Below are 18951 nucleotides of genomic sequence, written 5' to 3' on the forward strand. Positions count from 1 at the left end.
AAATAGATGGCATCATGAGGAAGGAAAATTATGTGGATATATTAAAGCAACATCTCAAGACATCAGCCAGGAAGTTAAAGCTTGGTCACAAATGGGTCTTCCATATGGACAATGACACCAAGCATGCCTCCAAATTTGTAGCAAAATGGCTTTAGGACAACATAGTCATGGTATTGGAGTGGCCATCACAAAGCCCTGACCTCAACCTGATAGAAAATTTGTGGGCAGAACTCAAAAAGCGTGTGCGAGCAAGGAGGCCTACAAACCTGACTCAGTTACACCAGTTCTGTCTGGAGGAATGGGCCAAAATTCTAGAAACTTATTGTGAGAAGCTTGTGGAAGGCTACCCAAAACGTTTGACCCAGGTTAAACAATTTAAAGGCAATGCTACCAAATCTAACAAAGTGTATGTAAACCTCTGGGAATGTGATGAAAGAAATAAAAGCTGAAATAAATCATTCTCTCTACTATTATTCTGACATTTCACATTCTTAAAATAAAGTAGTGATCCTAACTGACCTAAGACAGGGAATGTTTTCTATTATTAAATGTCAGGAATTGTGAAAAAATGAGTTAAACGTATTTGGCTAAGGTGTATGTAAACTTCTGACTTCAACTGTAAGTTTTGGTGCTTTGATTCAATGAGATTAGTTCATAAAATATCTGATAACATTGAAACCAAGTGAACTAATACCTAAAATGTAAAAAAACAAGATCAGAGAGTGACAGAGAGTCTTAAAAGTACAGAGAGTAAGAAGTTGAATACCTCAAGATGTGTGCGGTAAACATGTCAATATATGTAAATTGGAACATGATGCCCAAAAATGCTGTCTAGTTAGGAACCTTACTATGTTATCATACACAACCTTGCAGTTTGTTTGCTGCTAATGCAGTCTATAGAGATAAAAGCTGCGTTCATGTTTACGCCGCATGCCGCAGACTACCCTTGTGTGACTTTCGGGACATTTTTGTCTTATTCATTTTTGTTTTTTTCTATCATTTTGGCTGTGTTAATGCCAATGGCATACATTTTGCCAAAGGTGTGTATTTTTGGGGGAATTTTGATATTTCAACCTCAGTTATATAATAAATCTATAATACACTATGTACACAAAATAAACTCAGCAAACAAAGAAACGTCCCTTTTTCAGGACACTGTACTTTAAAGATAATTTTGTAAAAATCCAAATAATTTGACAGATCTTTATTGTAAAGGATTTAAACAATGTTTTCCATGCTTGTTCATTGAACCATAAACAATTAATGATCATGCACTTGTGGAGACACTAACAACTTACAGACGGTAGGCAATTAAGGTCACAGTTATAAAAACTTAGGACACTAAAGAGACCTTTCTACTGATTCTGAAAAACACCAAAAGAAAAATGCCCAGGGTCCCTGCTCATCTGCGTGAGCGTGCCTTAGGCATGCTGCATGGAGGTATGAGGACTGCAGATGTGGCCAGAGCAATAAATTGCCTGTACTGTGAGACACCTAAGACAGCACTACAAGGAGACAGGAAGGACAGCTGATTGTCCTCGCAGTGGCAGACCACGTGTAACAACACCTGCACAGGATCAGTACATCCGAATATCACACCTGCGGGACAGGTACAGAATGGCAACAACAACTGCCCGAGTTACACCAGGAGCGCACAATCCCTCCATCAGTGCTCAGACTGTCCGCAATAGTCTGAGAGAGGTTGGACTCAGGGCTTGTAGGCCTGTTGTAAGGCAGGTCCTTACCAGACATCACCAGCAACAATGTCGCCTATGGGCACAAACCCACCTTCGCTGGACCAGACAGGACTGGCAAAACGTACTCTTCACTGATGAGTCATGGTTTTGTCTCACCAGGGGTGATGGTCGGACTCGCGTTTATTGTCGAAGGAACGAGGCCTGTACTCTGGAGCGGGATCGATTTGAAGGTGGAGGGTCCATCATGGTCTGGGGCGGTGTGTCACAGCATCATCGGACTGAGCTTGTTGTCACTGCAGGCAATCTCAACACTGTGCGTTTCAGGGAAGACATCCTCCTCCCTTATGTGGTACCCCTCCTGCATGCTCATCTTGACATGACCCTCCAGCATGACAATGCCACCAGCCATACTGCTCATTCTGTGTGTGATTTCCTGCAAGACAGGAATGTCAGTGTTCTGCCATGGCCAGCGAAAAGCCCGGATCTCAATCCCATTGAGCACGTCTGGGACCTGTTGGATCGGAGGGTGAGAGATAGGGCCATTCCCCCCAGAAATGTCCGGGAACTTGCAAGTACCTTAGTGGAAGAGTGGGGTAACATCTCACAGCAAGAACTGGCAAATCTGGTGCAGTCCATGAGGAGGAGATGCACTGCAGTACTTAATGCAGCTGGTGGCCACATCAGATACTGACTGTTACTTTTGATTTTGACCCCCCCTTTGTTCAGGGACACATTATTCCATTTCTGTTAGACATATGTCTGTGAAACTTGTTCAGTTTATGTCTTAGTTGTTGAATCTTTTTATGTTCATACAAATATTTCCACATGTTAAGTTTGCTGAAGATAAAAGTAGTTGAAAGTGAGAGGACGTTTAGTTACTTTCAGGACCTTCAGGACAAAAATGTCCCCATTGAAACCCATTAAAACTGCAATATTTTATCTAAGTACCATTAAAGCATAAATCATGAATTCTATGATATTATGCTTTCATTCTGGAGTCCTGGCTTCAAAATTGAAATGTTTAATATTTTCCACCAGATTTTTCTCATGTTTAGCCTATGGAGCAAATACGTGCTTTTTTCCTATTTTCTGTTTTCTGTATTATAGATCACTGCAGGCCAATTGAATAAGTGATGCAGCTAAAATTGTGTGGGTGTGTTGGTATGGATGTCAGAGTGTGTTTTGTATGTGTGTATTGAGAAATGTGTGTGTGTGTGTGTATGTGTGTGTGTGGGCAAGTTTAAGTGGTTTACGAGGACTTTTTTTAGGTTACAAACTGGTAATTACAAGGGTATTATGCTGTAATTGTGGTTTATGAGGACATTTCGAGTGTCCCCATAATTCAAATTGCTTAAAAAACATACTAAACAATGTTTTATTGAAAATGTAAAAATGCAGAAAGTTTTTTGTGAGGGTTAGGTTTAGGGTTAGGGTTAGGGATAGAGTCTATAGTTTGTACAGTATAAAAATCATTATAGAGAGTCCTCATAATGATAGCTGCACCAACATGCGTGTGTGTGTGTCTGTGTGTGTGTGTGTGTGTGTGTGTGTGTGTGTGTGTGTGTGTTTGTGTGTGTGTGTGTGTGAAAAACAACAATGGCATTATGCAAACAAACTGGCATTAAAAGGGTTAAAATCCTAAAAATTAGTGAATATTTGGAAATTATGATCAGGGCTGATGTTGGTTAAAAAATCTAAGTCAGTGAAAGTGGAAAATAATATTAATATATAATATTTTTATGGCAGTTTTTTTGACGTGGACATGTTTGTCCTCTAAGGTACTGCGTGTGATTTTTTTTATTTTATTTTTTATTTATTATTTAAAAAATAATAATGCATCAAAATCAGTGTTGTTGCTAATCATTGACATATCCCAGACTGTGATAATCCAAAATAATAATAAAAAATTCCCCTTAGCATTTAGTATATGGAAAATAATTATTTTTTTGTCCTCTAAGGACCTCTGAGTAACTTTTTTAAATTGACGACCAAGGGTTAAAAGCCAAGTTTTCACGGTCGTTTGGAACTGAGGGTTAGGTGAATATGGTATGAATATGGACCTATGTTAACACAATAATTTTTATTAACACTATTAATGACAGCGCAGCGGGTGTAAATAGCCCGCCTGCATAATTTAATTGGGCGGGGCGTGTCCAAAAGCACAAAAGAGGAAGCGCGAGCTTGGTGATCCACGTTCGCTTTTCCGAGGAGAGCTGCTGATTCAGAGAAGTCCAGACATCTGCTTCCCTCCAGTTCTTCTTAAGGTATGTTCATATGCTTTTATCCCAACCGTATAGGAGTATCTAAAGCAGTTTAGCTTTAATCTCTGGGTAGAAACAACTAAGATTTAACACACGCGGAAAAGTAGTTCATCTGAGCTTTAAACGCCACTGACAACTACAAACATAATGTCTTAATGCAATAAGAGTGACTTGTTTGAAATGCATGGCAACACAGGGAGGCATCAGCCATATATATACTATGACAGCTTTATTGACTCTATCAAAGAGGCTCATTGTGGGATGTCAGAATTTTTCCAAATAAATTTCGTTTAACTACATTAAGAAACAGAGCGTGACATCTTTCAAACAATGCAGTTATGTTTCCAATGCTCACACCCACTTATTTTGCATGGCAATCAACCTGCTGTACCTGCATGGCAACTTTGGAGACCTGAAGTGATTGTTACTATCAGCTGGCTAACAGGTTTAAGCCAAATCTGTAGAAAAAAACAGGAGTGTTGTTGATAGCTGTGTTTTGGCTGTCAAAGCATTATAATGTGGTCCTTTCATCCAAGATTTAGGAGTGTATGATAAACATGCTCCATTCCCTTGATTAAAATTTAGCACAAACCAAATAGACAGGAGCATCTACAATTATCTTATTTATGCTGTGCAGAAGATCTATCGACCATTTTGCAGCACACCTCTAAAGTACATTAGAGCAGCCCTGCAAGTTTGTTTGGTCAGTTTGTTTTCATATCTTAAGGATCTAGAACATGGTAAACGGATTGGGAGTTTTTGGTTGACTTAGTGGGCAGGTGTTTGAGCATGTGTTTAGAGTTGTATAGAGTTGCCCTTTGTACCCTAATGAGGCAAAATATGTGTTATCCCACTGTTAACTGACAGCAGCACTCATAAATAGTGTGTATGTGTTGGAGAGATACTATTACTGTGTATTACCACACATTCAAGGACCAAGGGGTGTGGATTCTGATACAGGTTTAGGATCATGAGAAATAACCGGCTTATTGATTACAGGGGGAGTGTCATGTGATTAGGCTGTTATAGAGGAGGATGCGCCTCATCTGTATGTCATATCAGCTGTATGTTACATTGATAAAATTGTTGCTTGGTTACAAGAGTTGCTAAACTGGTGTTTGTCTTTTAGCCTGTTGCGATATCACCTTTTTTCTTCCTTCAGAAGCACAGAGGGTTGCATGACTTGTGTTGCCAATAAAGGCTAATTCACACTGCATTAAACAAACACCAATAAATACCAAAAACATTTTCTCGTGGAACACAAAAGGAAAAGTTCGGCAGAAAGACAGTCCCAGCCATTCACTTTCATTGCATGGGAAAAAAGATGCAATTAAATGGAAAGTTCACCCAAAAATGAAAATTCTCCCATCCCAGATGTGCATGAATTTCTTCCTTTGGCAGAACATAAACAAAGATTCTTAGAATATCTCCGCTCTGTTGGTCCTTACAATGCAAGTGAATGGTGACCAGAACTTTGAGCAGCATAAAAGTAATCCATAAGACTCCAGTGGTTAATTCCATATCTTCAGAAGCGATATGATAGGTGTGGGTGAGAAACAGGTTAATATTTAAGTGCTTGTGATGAGGAGGAGGGCCCCGCCCCCAATCGGGCTAATCGTCTGAGGAGAGGGATAAGTGCAGCGGGATGCAGCAGCTCGAGAGAGAGAGAGCCACACGCAGCTGCCGTGTGTGCGTTTTGTGCCCGCACCGGGGGAGGAGTGGCTGTCATCCGCCAGAGGGTGGAGTGATTGAGGACCAGGCGATGGCGTGTTCTCTCTCTCTCTCCTCAATCTCTCTCTCACTGTCGCTCTGCCTTGCCCTTTCCCTCTCCTTTTGTGTTCCACTGAGGAAAGAAAGTCATACAGGTTTGGAACAACATGAAGGTGAATAAATGATGACAGACAGATTTTCATTTTGGGCAAACTGTCACTTTAACAATTACTTGCAGTGGTCTCACAAGCAAGTTCAGAGGAAAGCTGTTCTCAGGTTGGCATATGATTCCTTGAAATGGCTGTATATTTGAGAACTTCTCTTATGGTTATTTCTCAGAGAAGTGGTTCAATTAACCAGTTTTGGTTGGTGTCTTTGAAAACAAGAAACATGTCCAAGCAAGTGCATTGGCCTAGAAAAGGGGAAATAGACTTTGTGGTCTCTGTGTAATTTTCTTTCTTTTTTTAGATGAGGGAGAGGAAGTTTAATTCCACAAGTGTGGATGAGCAATATTGATGTATGCTAAGATGCATTCAGTCAGTGTGTTGATATTTATTGAAAGAGGAATTAGAACTTGGGCTGAAACAATTAGTCGACGTTATCGACAACGTCGACAATAAAAAAAAAAAATTGTCGCCAAAAATTTTCGTTGTCGAATAATCGTTTGATCTCATTTAATGTAACATGATATCACATTGAACTCTAGTGATGACACACGAGAGCAGCACTTCAGCTCATGCCTGACTGAGGAGAGGAAGAATTACACAGTCCAGATGCACTCTAAACTTTCCAAACAGCTCCAGGTGATGTATGAGGGAATTATAATGCAAAAATACAAAATACAGAAGCACTCTCGTTGTGGAATAAGTGGAGCTGGATCTGCCACTCTGCTGAAGCAAAACTTGCATGTCGAGCGTCTTTAAAGGAAACAAACCCTAGCGTTACATCTTAAATGCAGTTATATTTAATGTGTTATAGCTTTATTAAAGTTCAGATAATACGGAAGCAGATCATGTAAATAACTACAAACTCCAAAATTGGCATTTCTCTGTGCGGTCAGCGCCTCTTCTATAAGTTGCACGAATGTCCCGATCTAATGGGGAGTGATTGAAACTGCTCCCGGCTGAGGCACACTCTGTCACGGGGATACTCATCCCTCGGACGCGGATGCTTAATGCAGCTAGATTATAACGTGATGACTTGCGACTTATTGAATCATAATATATGTCACTGTGCATTTCTTATCGTGAAAAAAATTGGCAATACGCAGCTTTATTAATAAGAGAGTGAACAGAAAGGTGAGAGAGGGTAGTCTTCGCCCCATTATGCAATGCAACAAAATACATTTTTGATTTGTTTTTGTTTTGGCTTGTTTTCCAATATAAATATCTAAAACTCCTTTAAAACAACGCACATTTACTTTAGCAGCTACACTGCAGAAGAAAAAATTGTTATCTGAGAATGTTGAATATAATAATAAAAATTATAAAATATAAAAAAAATATCTAAAAATCCTTTAAAAAAGATGCATTCACCTGAGAAGCAGCATATAAGATATTTAGACTTGCTTTTAGAGAATAGATCTTGAATACAAGTATATTTTGTCTTTACTGCACTCGCAGAAGTATAACCAAGTGAAAAAATACACTTATATACAAAATACACTTATATTTAAGATATATTCTCGTAAAGCAAGTCTAAATATCTTATGTTGCTTCTTAAGTAAATGTATCTTGTTAAGGATTTTTTGAAAATTTTGAATGGAAAACAAGATAAAAACACTTGATAACAATAGGATTCTTTTTTTTTTTTTTTTCCAGTGAATTTCTTTACTGAATTAAAGTATTTTTTCCATTTTAATTCAGTGAATGTCATTTAAAGGTATTTTTAAAAGATGATTTTGTCCTCTTTATTGTTAGCAAGCATGTTTAATACAACATTTTTAAGTCGGGCACAAGCTGAATATTCGGTTAAGAGCTAATGATTAATCGTTGCAATAATCGCCAAATAGTCGAATAATCATTCTTATAGTCATTAGATTAATCGATAACAATTATTTTGAGAAGTTGCAGCCCTAGTTAGAACATGATTTTATCTGCAATTTTTCTGTAGAACTCAAACACCAGACATGTGATGATCTTTGTCAGACTGTGGGTCAATATTATGAAATAATGTACAAAATACCTAAGCATCGACGGGGATGTGGTGTTGCACAATTTACTCTACAATCTCTTAGAGGCCGTATAAGTCTCTTAGCCAAAAAAGAAATGAGTTGGTAGATGACAGTGGTTATGTTAGTGGTGAGATGCATTTGTGAGTCACTTCTCATAAGATTTAGGGCATGACTCCAGACTTCAGACACACACAAACTCAATCGCTCTGTCCATAGTCTTTAGTATAAACATGTCAATGCACTTTCTTGAAATTTAGTGAAACTGGAATCATTTCATTTCCAATTTGTCACTCATTTATGGTATTTTACCGTTACAATTGCTTGCTCTTAGGGTTTATTCTAAACTTGATAAAACTAGTGCAGACAATCTCTTAGACTTACATTAAAAGAGAAAGGCGATGAGTTCTTTTGACTTGGGCCAGTAAGAAACCCCCTAGCACCCTGCTGGAACACCCTAGCAACCACCCTAGCATTGTAGCAGTAAGTTTTGCATGGGCATGAACCTCTCAGATTTTCCTCAAAATCTGAAAAACTAGCTTTACAAAGGTTTGAACTTAAAAATGATTGAAATTTAAATCTGAATATTCTATTCATTGTGACACTTTGTTTACCAAGAATGATGCTGTTTATTAAGGATGACAGAAGTGCAATTGACAGAACTTGGCTTGAATTGAATTACAAACCGTCTTTAATTAAATCCCATTGAGTTTTAACAGCATTAATGCCATTTGCTTAGAGGCTTTTAGACAGGAGGAAATTAAATAAGCTTCATGTGTCAGTCACCACAAGAGGGCGCTTGCTCAACAGATTTAATCTTAATCAAGTCAGCTGTCTTTTTTTTTTTTCTTTTTTTTTTTTTTTAAATTAACATTTTTTATTGATTCCATCTACAAGACAAATAAACACAACATAAAATATGGAATCAGTTAAATAAATTAAACCCCTCCCCCCCGAACAATCCCCCCACCCAACACAAAGTCAGCTCTCTCTAAAGTAATATTCCGGGTTAAGATCAGTCAGCAGCATTTGTGGCATAATGTTGATTACCACAAAAAATAATTTAGACTCGTCCCTCCTTTTCTGTAGAATTTTTCTGGTAATCAACATTATGCCACAAAAGCTGTCGATTGATCTTAACTTGTATTGAACCTGGAATATTCCTTTTAACATAGACAAACACTCATGCTTTTTGTAGCCCATTTACAAAATCATCCACATTTTTTCATATTAACTGTGAAGCACATAAAATCAAATTCATTCCACATTTCTTAGATCAGCTTATTGTTCCCATCTCAATAGAGAACCATTAGAAAGTAATGGAACGCAATTTTCCCATATGCATCAAGCAATATGGAACTATTTGTTTTAATAATTCAATGATATACAAAGTAGTGATGGTGCACTTTGGAACAGTACTTGTTTACGAATGTGCTCAGCAGTGACATTGCTCCCCTTTGTCATCATTAGCTGGTAACATTCATCTGTTGTTCAGTTGATGTTCAGTAAAAAAATAAAGAAGGAAATGCCTGGCAAACATTAGCCCTCCTCTGGAATTCTTTACAATAGCCCATTAGAAAAGCAGTAGGCAGGATGCACATTATTGGACATGCAGTTAATATATCACTAACACACAGTTTATGGATCCCTGGATAAAATTGATCAACTTGTCTGTGTAGTCACAGAGTTGACTCCGACTAATGTTGTTCAAGGGTGGGAATGAGTACAGAACAAAGCTTATGCTTGTTTTATATTGTAGGTTCAGGATTCATGATTGATCTGTGCTTGATACATTTTTTTTTTTATTTTTATAAAATATAAATGAAAATGTTGTAATCATTTGCTCAACCTCATGTTGTTTCAAACCTATATGGCTTTCTTTATTTCATAGAAAACAAAAGGAGCTATTAGGGTAAGGGTTAGTCACCATTCACTTTCATTACATGGAAAAATAAGGTCAAAAGGTCAAATGTCAACTGGTTGATAGATCAGTATAAAAATAGAATGCATTACCATACTGTGTATAGTCTTTGATAACTACATATCACAATGTTAAAAATGAGATCATAACATGAGGGTTATGATGCATATTTGTGTGTTGTTTCAGCCAATGTAATTTGAGTTGCTCAACAGCTACTAGTTCTGTTTGTTTAAAGAAAAATCACCGTCATGTTCTTTATCACATTGCAGCCTTCTAAGTTGGCACTTTTTGTCACTTTCTGCATTATCTTGAGTTTCCATCACCACTGGAACGGCCACAAGTCTTGCATTTCAAATATGGGTGCTACACACTGTTTGTGTGACAACAGCGCGTGTTTGCAAGTGGGTGTAGGAACTGTCATGTCATCTGCCAAACAGTCCTACCAGAAGATGTGCGTTTAATAACAGCTTTCTCCAGGAGACAAGAGAGAGAACAAGCAGACTGCTCTTAAATGCTTTGTTTTTAAATGCAGCACTTTTCTAAGAACTTCAGTCAAGAATGTAATGTTTATAAACTACTTTTTAAATGTTAAAAAAGTGATGAAAGGCAATGATTAATTATATGTTTGTATATAGACTCAATCCACCCATAGATAAGGGAAGGAGATAAGTGTGGTATAAGATATTGGCACCAAATCTTTTTGAAAAATATTAACTTAAATTGTATTTGTTTATGTGGAAGTGTCCATCTCTAATCGGGAAGCCTTCAAAAGATAAAAAGCACATCTTTTGGCACACTAAACATATGGTACAAACTGCATGTTGATGCCTCTCTGTTAAAGGGATAGTTCCCCCAAAAATGAAAATTCTCATCATTTACTCACCCTCATGCCATCCCAGATGTGTATAACATTCTTTCTTCTGCAGAACACAAACAAAGAATTTTAGAAGAGTATCTCGGATATGTAGGTCCATACAATGCAAGTTAATGGTGACCAAACACTTTAAAGCTCCAAAAAACACATAAAGGCAGCATAAAAGTAATCCATAAGACTCCAGTGGTTTAAGCCATGTCTTCTGAAGCGATCCAATCGATTTTGTGTGAGAACAGACTAAAATGTAACTCGTTTTTCACTGTACATTTTGTCATTGCAGTCTCTAGGCACACTAATTATTTCAATCTCGATTACACTTCCTAGTCGATTACATTCGCTTCGCTTTCTATGGGAAAGGCCCATGGGCCATTCGTCAGTGATTCACCTCTCATATTCGCGTCACCTTTGGTGTGAAAAGGCCATTATGGATTACTTTTATGCTGCCTTTATGTGCTTTTTGGAGCTTCAAATTTTGGTCAGCATTCACTTGCATTGTATGGACCTCCAGAGCTGAGATATTTTTCTAAAAATCTTTGTTTGCATACAGGAGTGGTGGTGGTGTAATGGGCTAAAGCACATAACTTGTAAGCAGAAGGTTGCCGGTTTGATCCCCACAGCCACCACCATTGTGTCCTTGAGGAAGGCACTTAATTCCAGGTTGCTTCAGGGAGGTTGTCCCTGTAATAAGTGCACTGTAAGTTGCTTGGGATAAAAGCATCTGCCAAATGCATAAATGTAAATGCATGAGGGTAAATAAATAATCAGAGAATTGTATTTTTGGGTGAACTATCCCTTTAAGGCTACAAAGACTCCTCCCCTTTCCTCACATGTAACTACTTGGTTTCAGCCCCTATTGCCCCCACCCCTTTGGTCAAATACACTGGCACGCAGAACTGTGTGCCTGTGAGTGGTGTGTTAGTGGTCAGTGTGTGTTTGGCTGTCTTGCATGATTGTGGTTATTTTTTCTTTTTTCTGAAAATAAGAAGAAACTCTTGAGGATATCAAAAATAATGGGGCCTCTTCCTGTGAGCGGCCAGGTTAGTCAACATGCTTTTACAATGAATTTATCCTGTCATTCAAACTCTTCTTGAATGTTTTTCAAATTTACATTTGAACATTTATTAATAGATTTTTTTTTTTTTTTACCTCTTAACTATCTCTTACCTGAGATAAATGCATGCAAGAAAGATTACAATTAGGAATCTGCATTCATTAATGGGTCATTTGTACTGTTTTTACAACATGTGTGACTGCTTGTAGAAATTAATGTAATTCATGCGCACTGGCCGTTCTTTGGGATGATCAGCATTTGCATAAAGAGTGTGATTTCTGAGATCTGTGTACATGTACAATATGTGGGAGAGTGTGAGTCACTGTGGCGTATGTACATAATAAAGGCACACACTGTATTTCATAAAAACAGAAATTAATTTAGTATTTATCAGATCGGCTTTGTGAAATTTGTGTCAGGTTTGGATTTGGGCACTGATCGATTTGTGCATTGTTAAATTCACCTTTTAAAGACCTTCTTAAATAGAAATAAGCTTTGTTCTTACAAGAAATCAATTATTTTATGAGTGTCTGTGTGTGAATTTGCTCCCTAAATGCTTCAGCACTTGGTTTGCAATAGTCCTGGGGAATTGGCATGACCCAGTAAGTGTCATCCACCCACCGACTCGTGTGGATGAGTTAGACTGGAACTAGATAATGTAGGAAAAGCAACCAACAAGTGGCCAACATACAGTACATGGGAACTCTTTCAATACTAGTTAAAAAGTATCTCAGTGGCACCGCATGAAGTCGGTTGCGAGTGTGCAGCAGTTTAATTTAGGCAAAAGGTGACTGCTTTTGAAGAAAAAAAATTTATATATATTTGATGTATAGGCCTACTATGTTATTCTAATTTTGTGGTTAACAAAATTCTGGTTTTCTGTTTTGGTTACATACCCTACTATTTGCACACTGCCACATTTATTTACTTCACTGTCTTAATTTGTCCTTTTCTCTTTTGAACCTTGAATGAAATGTGGTGTTTATTAAAGTGTAAGATATTTCTCTAGCAGTTTCTGTTTGCATACTGATGTGAGGAGGTGACTTTGTGGCAGTACCGGTTTGACTAGCAGTACTGTACAGCATTCTTACAGTTATAAAAGTCTGGAGAGAGAATTGGAGTGACATCCATCAGGTTATTCCTCAGGTTGGTCACACAAGCGCACAATGTCCCTCTTTGCTGCTTCTGTGGATGAAAAGACTTGGTCGCTTGCCAATTAAGCAGATACCTTTCGTACAAAGCCATTGGCAGTGCATTAATTACGGGGATAGTCCCATTGGAGCAAGCTGCAGAATAATGAATGGATCACAGTATCTCTCCAGTCCCTGAATCGCTTTTAATATGAAGTCCCTTAACAATTAAAGTGCCACCTCCCGATTTTAAGTTATTTTCATATAATATAATATATTTAGATAATATTTTATCATATCATATATTGGGTGTAGGGTTTTTCCTGGGTCAAAAATGGTCTTCAGTGGTGGCTGACCTACTTGGTCATCTACACACACAATGCAGTTTCTTTTTTTCTTTTTTTTTTTTTACATTGAAATTAATGAATATTTAACAACTAAACTATGTAGTTGCATTTAATGTTTGTATTGAATACAAGTTATTTTTGAACATCTGAGCATTTAGAAACTGGTGCTGTGGGAAATTACGTTATTTCTTTTTATAGGGCTAGTTATAATATTCTGACTGTACTAATGAATAAACCAATTTTACTGATAATCTCAGGTAAGACCATGGATCTTCTTAAAAATAAACGGTTTATTTTATGTCCCAAAAAAAAGAAAAGAAATTCTGTTATAGTTTAATACATTTTAATCTGTGTGCTCTAGATATACAGTAAGAGTTCAAAGCGCATCACTTGCATGAGTGATTCTGCCGTGGATCGCAGGAAACACACGTGAAATCGGGCTTCAATCGCCCTGCATACATTGTGTTTCACATAAAATGCATATTTAACATGTATAAAGTGCCGAAAGCGAGATGAATATCATAAAATGTGCTTCAAAATGTTTAAATGCAGGAAAAACCCTGAGTACTAAACATTTAATGTTGGGGATTTCAACAAACCTCTAACCCTAAATATGAGCAAAAGTGTTTAATCATACTTTTCCAAATACAATTTGAACACTATAGGATACAGATAAAGGCACCTCAAAGTGATATACAATGTACCTTCTGGACTGAATCGACTAAATTAAAAAGGTTGTTGTGTGTGATGTTCAGTTTCACATTTTAAGCAGTGTGAGGTTTGGCCTTGAGAGCTTGTGGGTGTTTGTATTAGGGCTATAGGAGTGTGACTTTAACGGTCAGGTTCCTTTACGGTTTATTCAGGTGATAGATCACCGTTCTGCATTACATGTGCAGGTCCGGTCAGTGAAAACACTCAGAGAATTCCAGAACTGATGGAATGTGTGCTTGCATTTCTCATCTTATCAGAGCTGAGCTCTTTCCACATCACGAAAGGGGTGAAACTTTCTCAACAAGTGTTTCTGAAGTTGTCAGTGTGATATTTGGAACACCAGTGTGAATTTTGTGTTTTTTGCAGACAATGCTGTTTAGTGACTACATTTTTGGAACAAGCTAACTGTCCTCACGAGGAAAATAGCTTAATAACTATGTACTATGTGCCAAATTATGTCTAAGTTGTGTGAGGGTTAGGTTTAGGGTTAGGGGATAAAATATATATATATATATATATATATCTCAGAATATTATCATGATAGAAAAACAAATGTGCGTGTTCATACTAAGCTATAGTTTGGTTAAATCTGGAAAAAACATTCTATGGGGCATTCAGGGATGTCCTCAATTGCAAAATTGTTTTATAAATTAAGCAATTTCCTTTAGGGTTCCCGTTAGGGTTAGTTTATAGCAGTGATTCCCAACCGAGGGTAGGTACAGGTAATATAATAATTAATTTAATTAATTAATAATTAATTAGTAAATAATTGGAATTTGCTTTGTTCAATCTATAAAACATAATGTATAACTTAAAAATGATAGGGATAAGGGCTGGGTAGAAATATTGATTTCCTGATTAATCACGATCTTCATTTGAACGATCTCTGTCTCTTAAAATCTGATGATCGGTCTTTTAATATGCGAAGTTCAACACCAAATCCTTTCACTGGGTGTTGTGTAGGGCTGGTTATTGATACAGGATACCCAACTGTATTCGATTCCGATTCACAAGCTTTCGATTTGATCTGATACTGATTCACATGGGTACATTTCTGTTGCAATGTCCTATTTGCTTGCATATAAAATAAACTATCTTTCAGCTAATGCTCTTAATTATAAAATAACCTTCTAGGTACAATTTGAAAATATTCATTTCTTCCCTGATTGTCATCCCATCTGTGTCTTGTTACCCTTGTTAGTTCTTGTGTATATATTGCCCTCGTGTTCTTTCTGTCTTTTGTCAGTTGTTAACCTTTTATGGATGTAACTGTTTGTTCTATGGTTATGTTTTGAGTTCTTTGTATATTTCTCTGAGTTTTTATTAAAAGCCTGCACATAGTTCCTCCTCTCGCCTCATTCCTGCAGATGTTACAGAACAACTGACCACACTATGGATCTAGCGGTTTTTCAACATTTGATCTACCAGGAGGCAGACGTGAACTTTCCTTGGTTGAGTTCATTGACTATCCTTTGAGGCTCACATTCTCTCCTTACACTGTGGGGTATGGCAGTAATCCCGTGCTGATGCCAGCGCCCACGCCTGCCATGGTCAACGAGCCAGCGCCCATGCCTGCCATGGTCAACGAGCCTTGCCGCCAGGCGTGGGTGCCTGAAGCCTCGACCGTCCCAGAGCCAGCACCTGAAGCCTCGACTGTCCTCGGCCATGGAGGCCATTCCCACAGCAGTGCTCCCGGCCGTCCAGAGCAGGAGCAGGAGCAGGAGCAGGAGCAGGAGCAGGAGCAGGAGCAGGAGCAGGAGGCCGTTCCCCTGGCACTGCCTGTGCCCGCGGCCACGGAGGCCGTTCCCCTGGCACTGCCTGTGCCCGCGGCCACGGAGGCCGTTCCCCTGGCACTGCCTGTGCCCGCGGCCACGGAGGCCGTTCCCCTGGCACTGCCTGTGCTCCCGACCACGGAGGCCGTTCCCCTGGCACTGCCAATGCCAGTGGCCACAGAGGTTGTTTCCCTGTCACTGCCTGTACTCCTGGCCATGGAAGCCGTTCCCCAGTTGCTGCCAGTGCTCCTGACCATGCTGGCCGTCGAAGAGCCTGTCCAGTTCCTGGTGACTTTCGAGCCTGGTCGGTCCCCTGTGACCATCAACGGTCCTTTCCAGTCCCCAGCAGCCATCAACCAGTCCTTTCCAGTCCCCAGCAGCTGTCGACCAGTCTGTTGCTCAATCCAGTGATCAGCACTGGTCAGACACAAGCTACCAGTCTATTCAGTGTCCAGCAGCCACCCACTTCCAGTATGATCCCTGTCCAGCGGCTGTCGTCCAGTCTGTTGATCCCTGTCTAGTGGCTCCACCCTCTGAGTCTTCCACGGATCTGCCCTCTGAGTCTCTGCCTCCCTGGCTGCTAGACCTTGCTCCATTCCTGGAACCACTTACCTGGCCACCGATTCCGCCCTGGTCCCCTGGTTTACGCCTGTTTCCGGGCCCTCCACCGGCTCCACCATGAACAATTTTTTTTTTTTTTGTGTGTTTTGTTTTGTGTCATGGAGCATTAAGATCCGCTCCTTAAATTGGGGGGGGGGGGCTCTGTAACACTTGGGACATTTGCCCTAGAGGCCACTAGAGGTCGCTAGGAGAACTAAGACTTTTAGTTTTAAGTTCTGTGTTTTCCTCCTGTCTCTGTTCCTGATTCCTTCCCGGATTGTCATCAAATCTGCGTCTTGTTACCCTTGTTAGTTTTTATGTATATATTGCCCTCGTGTTCTCTCTGTCTTTGTCAGTTGTTAACCTCTGTGGATGTAATGGTTTGTTATGTGGTTATGTTTTGAGTTCTTTGTTTATTTCTCTGAGTTTTTATTAAAAGCCTGCACATAGATCCTCCTCCTCTCGCCTCGTTCCTGCAGACGTTACATTAGTGTTGAGTGTAAAAGTTTGGTTTGACTCCTTCTGTTCAATGCATGTTCAAAGGTGAGATCTATGCAATCCATTTGCCATTAATAATGTTTCTTTTAATATCCTTTCTGTTCTTTACAGTCAGTTGTTGATCAAAACAAGGCCGAAGCCATGTGGCTTTACTCTTGTTAATATGCCGGTAGTCTTAAAGAGAAAGTACTGTTTTAGCACTTGTTCTACATATCAATGTAAATACTTGTAAATAGTACAAATTATCCATGTTTACAACAAAAATGTCAGTCTAACCTTTAATATATATTATTGCTGCATAAATAAAAGCATTAGTCTGTTCAAACTGCAACTTGCACACCCTACATGGCCTTGTTTTGTGTTGTTGAAGAATAAACATCATAACTGCAAACTTCCTCTCTTCATTTTGTACATCACTGATATAACAACATTAATGATAACATTAAATGACATTTATCCTTTGGTACACATCTTTGGTTTTGGGGGTACTTGAGCCTTACTGATGGTGCTGTGGATGTATGGCAAAAAAAGTTGGGAAACTCTGGTCTATAGTAGAGGTCTATGTTATGTCCTTATTTAAATAGCTACGGAAACGTGTGTTTACAGTTGTTTGAGACAGTTGTTTACTGAAAATCAAGCTTATTTGACTGTGGTGTGAGTGTGATTTACATAAAACGCAGAGGAATATTTGAATAGCACCTTTAATCTGTCTATACCAGAGGGTCTAGTCGAATTTTTTTTTTTTTTTTAAGGAAAAACAGTCCAATGTTGGTCTTTTTAACTGTTGCAGAACAAAAATCAAGACCCCATTCCTACATTACTTGCTTTGCTACAGTGGCAAACATTGCTGTTTTAACCCTTAAATAACTATTCTGGGTTCAATACAAGTTAAGCTCAATTGATCGCATTTTTGGCAAAATGTTGATTACCACAAAATTTATTTTGATTTGTCCCTCTTAAAAAAAGAAGCAAAAATCGAGGTTAGAGACACCGTGAGACACTTACAATGGAAGTGGTAGCTCAGCGGTTAAGGCTCTGGGTTACTGATCAGAAGGTTGGGGGTTCAAGCCCCAGCACTGCCAAGATGCCACTGTTGGGCCCTTGAGCAAGGCCCTTGACCCTATCTGCTCTAGGGGCACCATATCATGGCTGACCCTGCACTCTGACCCCAGCCTAGCTGGGATATGTGAAAAGAAGAATTTCACTGTATATGTGCAAATGTATAATGTGATAAATAAAGAAAATTATAATTATTAAATGTGAAGCTTATAATTTTATAAAAGCACATTAGTTCTTCTGCTTTAAAGTTGTTTAAATTAGAATTTTTACAGTCTTTTTAGGGTTTGTTGACTACATCGTCATGGCAATTAAGTTGTCAAATTTAGGGATGCTCCAATACTGAAGCTTTTAGACTGATTGGGTATCGGTCCGACAAGCCCGATCCAAATCCGATACTGTGTGTTAGTCATGTTCGTTACTGTCAAGCTCCAAAAATGACACAAAAGAAGCATAAAAACACCATTAAAGCAGTTCATACGACTCGTGCATTTTACTCAAAGCCACTTGAAGACGTGCGATAGCTCTGTGAATCACAAAAGGCTGTGTTTAATAAGTAAATATATAGTATGCACAGCGCCAGCGCGTTAGTGAATGGAGCTGCTCTGTTGACACAAACTCACGCACAGGCTGGTGATGCACTCGTGGTGATTTTTAGCCTTCACAGCGGTGCTACTCAAGAACAGCATCTCAGATGTAGATGCTCAATAGTTCGGTTCACTTATAATATGCATTTAGAACGGCACCGGAGGTGCATTTTACCAGAATTTGAATAAGAAGCGAATTAAACTACTGTGAACTTGCCTACAAACAGACACATACAGGACTTCCTGGAGAGTTCAGAATGTCAAAATAAAAGCGTGAGGGTTTAAAAAGTTCACGATTTAAATATATTACTGTTGTATTTCAAATTAAAAGTCAATAATATTAATAATAATTTATTATTATTGTCATCAGTAGTATTTGTTTACAATTTATAATATTTAAGTTGAATGGGTTCCAAAAAATTACTGTGTGAATGAAAAGTGGACTGATGTCTTACAACTAAATCTGAATCTGAATCCGAGATCTGAATCCTTTAAAGTCCAGATGCAACATTTTGGGGAAAAAAAGGCAAAAATAAAACACTGGTTTCTTTTCTACTGAGGACATG

At 38.7% G+C, this 18951-nt stretch overlaps 1 protein-coding gene across 2 annotated transcripts in view; it reads left to right on the forward strand.

Annotated features, from left to right (window-relative positions):
• Positions 1–3867: 3867 nt before the first annotated feature.
• LOC127431609 (phospholipase D1-like) overlaps positions 3868–18951 on the forward strand; it is a 44709-nt gene continuing 29625 nt past the window's right edge. The window contains exon 1 of one of the 2 annotated variants that reach the window (XM_051682111.1): positions 3868–3961. The gene's annotated coding sequence lies outside the window, so the exon portion shown is untranslated. Of the gene's footprint in view, positions 3962–11515; positions 11671–18951 lie in introns of those variants that run through there. The other variant, XM_051682110.1, reaches the window with a different exon arrangement.

This window comes from Myxocyprinus asiaticus, chromosome 41, assembly GCF_019703515.2.
Source record: "Myxocyprinus asiaticus isolate MX2 ecotype Aquarium Trade chromosome 41, UBuf_Myxa_2, whole genome shotgun sequence".
Taxonomy (NCBI): domain Eukaryota; kingdom Metazoa; phylum Chordata; class Actinopteri; order Cypriniformes; family Catostomidae; genus Myxocyprinus; species Myxocyprinus asiaticus.